Source organism: Orycteropus afer, unplaced genomic scaffold (assembly GCF_000298275.1).
Source record: "Orycteropus afer afer isolate SDZICR_OR568_19922 unplaced genomic scaffold, OryAfe1.0 scaffold00449, whole genome shotgun sequence".
Lineage (NCBI taxonomy): Eukaryota > Metazoa > Chordata > Mammalia > Tubulidentata > Orycteropodidae > Orycteropus > Orycteropus afer.
In genome coordinates, this window is record NW_006922036.1 from 726,478 (window position 1) to 729,502 (window position 3,025).

A 3,025-nucleotide genomic window follows, 5' to 3' on the forward strand; every position below is an offset into this window, starting at 1 on the left:
TCCTTGGGTTTCCGAGGCAGTATCACTACGGAAGAAGGATTGACCAACCTTCCTTCCGAGGAGTGGCTGGTGGGTTTGAACTGCCAGCCGTCTGGTTAGCAGGGAAGTGTCTTAGCCACTATGCTACCAGAGCTCCAAAAATTGACAGAAGCCAGGGAGATAAGGCAGAGGTGAGATGCCTCTCCCAAGTGACAAACAGACAGGACCCAACAAGAGACCCAAGCAGAAAGGAAAGAGTGGACAAGTAGCAAGCACATCTGACACCCCCCAGGGACTCCAAAATCTCCAAGTACAATTGGGAGGCTGAGATCCTGCCTTCCCTAGTGGAATATGATGATTAATTTTATGTGTCACCTAGACTAGGCTAGTCATCTCACCAAACACTAGTCTAATTACTGTTCCATAATGTAATGTTGTCTAATGCAATGTGATATAATCAATCAATTAAAAATAGAGACTTCCATAAGGTGTCTTCTGCCACCAGAATATAAACAGATACTTTGGCATAACTCTCTTTTCACTCTGCACTCTTCCCACCACCTGACCTATGGATATTGAGACACAAGCCTGCAGTAATTTCCAGCCTGCTGCTTAATCTACAGATTTTGGATTTAACAGCCCCCCACAATCCCATGAGCCAGAGCCAATTACTTGAAGTAAATTTATATATTAACCTCCTGCATTCAGATGATTAAACTTGAACTTATTATAAATGTGTGTTAATGATATTGGGGAACATTCAGGTCATACATAAAGAAATAATGGGCACTTCTCTAGGAGATACAGAGAAAAGAGGGCCCATCTTAAGCACTGAGATATTATCCCAAGGGCACAGCCCTCACGGGAAGGACAGAGTTTACATTGGATCAGGAGACCAGCTACTACCATGGACACAAACCCAAAATGTAAGGCCAAATGAACAGCACAGAGGACAAGAAATAAGAGATCCAGAGAAGGTTGAGTTGAGTTCTGAGGGCTCTGGGGAGGTTGATCAGAGATGATTCCTTTGTCCTTTCCCTGAACATCTAGGGAACACCTTTTAGAAGGGTACTAGGCCTTACCCCAAGCTCTGTGGATGCAGAGAAGCCAGAGCTGCCACCAAATGGCCCAGGGTAGGGAGAACTAATTACATGTCTTTGCATCAATCACTCTGTACAAGGGACTTGGGCCACCCTAGTAGGAGGAGCCACAAAGACTTCACATGCTCAATTTTTTTTTTAAATTGCAATTTGGGTGAAAGTTTATAAAGAAAATTCATTTTCCATACAATAGTTCAGACACAGTTTGTTTCGTGACATTGAATGCAATTCCCATAGTGTAACAGCTCTCTTCCCACTTCCTCCCTGTGGTTACCTTTTCCCTGTGTCAGTCTTAAAGAATGGATCCAAGATCATCCAGGCAGAGACCAGAAGAACAAAGACATTGAGCTATGCACAGCACTCTCTGTGTGATTTGGGTGTCTGGAAATGGCAAGTAAGAGGCCAGGATAAGGGGTAAAGGTAACTGCCAGGCCAAGGTCCGAAGTTGAAAAAAAAAAAAAAAAAGGACAGAATGTACTCACAGAGAAAAGATGGAGCAATTTCAGGTTAATAGTGAGCACTGAACCTCCATGGCCAGAAAGTCACTCCTTACAGCTAATGCAGGGCTGGTATTCTGCATGCACCTTTCTTCCATGCTACTGTTGAAGGATATTATTCTCTCCCTGCTGGGAATAGAGATAGAATTCAGTTTGTTGTTGTTATTTGCCGTTGAGTCAGACCTGACTCATAGCGACCCCTCCTTGGGTTTTTGAGGCGGTATCACTACGGAAGTAGATTGCCCGACCTTCCATCTGAGGAGGGGCTGGTGGGTTTGAACCACCAGCCTTCTGGTTAGCAGTCAAATGCCTTAGGCACTATGCTACCAGAGCTCCTAGAAGTCAGTTTAGCCAGGTGTCATATGCATCAGCAGTGTAGAGAGAGAATTTACAGGGTACCCAGAATAAAGGAGGAGTTTCCCAGATAAGGAGAAGAAACTGGGAGAGAGAGAGAGAGTGTGTGAGAGAGAGGGGGAAAGAGGGGGAGAGAGTCTATGTTTTCAGCCTCCATTATCAGTGAATGCTCCAGACTCAAGGCTTCTGATTAGGCAATACAGGTAAGAGTCACAGGGGCCATAGCAGATCACCCTCCCAACAATAAAGTTTGTCAATCAGAGGAAAGGGCATGAGGTGGAACCCAGGGCCGCAGGAAAGAAAAGCCCTGCTCTCCCTCCATCACTGTAGCCTTGACAAGTCCATTGCCTCTCCCTGGACTCCCTCACTTTCTCCTCTGTTAAGCTAGAATCACCTGCTCCTCCTCTCTCTCACCTCATGATATAAAGATCTGTGAACTGCAATTCCTGGGAGCCCTGGGACTGGTTAAATATTTTGTTGTTGTTGTTCTTGTGGGCCCTTGAGTCGGACCTGACACATAGAGACCCCTTCTTGGGTTTCTGAGGCAATATCACTACAGATGTAGATTGTACAACCTTCCTTCCAAGGAGTGGATGGTGAGTTTGAATTGCCAGCCTTTTGGTTAGCAGTCAAGTGCCTTAGGCACTACACTACCAGAGCTCCTGGTTAAATGCTAGGACTGCTCATTGCTGCAAACCTTCCTAGTGAACTCTACATGTCCTTGGCAGCCTCAAGCAAACAACCTGCTTAATAATCATTCACAAAGAATTGTATCCAGGAGTACCCATCTGCTTTTCTTTTGGTGGAAACCAAAGCAACCTGATTTATATTAAGTTAGAGTTACACAAGTCATCATCAAGTATGGATTTAAGCTTTAAAAAATTGTGAATGTGCCCAAACCACAAACCAAATGAAGCTTTGTCCTTGAACAATCATAGTTTAAGATTGTCATCTGTGTGCCTGATAATGAAAGGAGACTTTACCCAGCCCATTCTCCAAATCATAAAAATTGATTTTTGACCAAGGCCAATCTATTGTTCCAGATCATTAACCTCAGAATAAATCATTTTCTGATGCAGCAAAACTGGTTTCTTG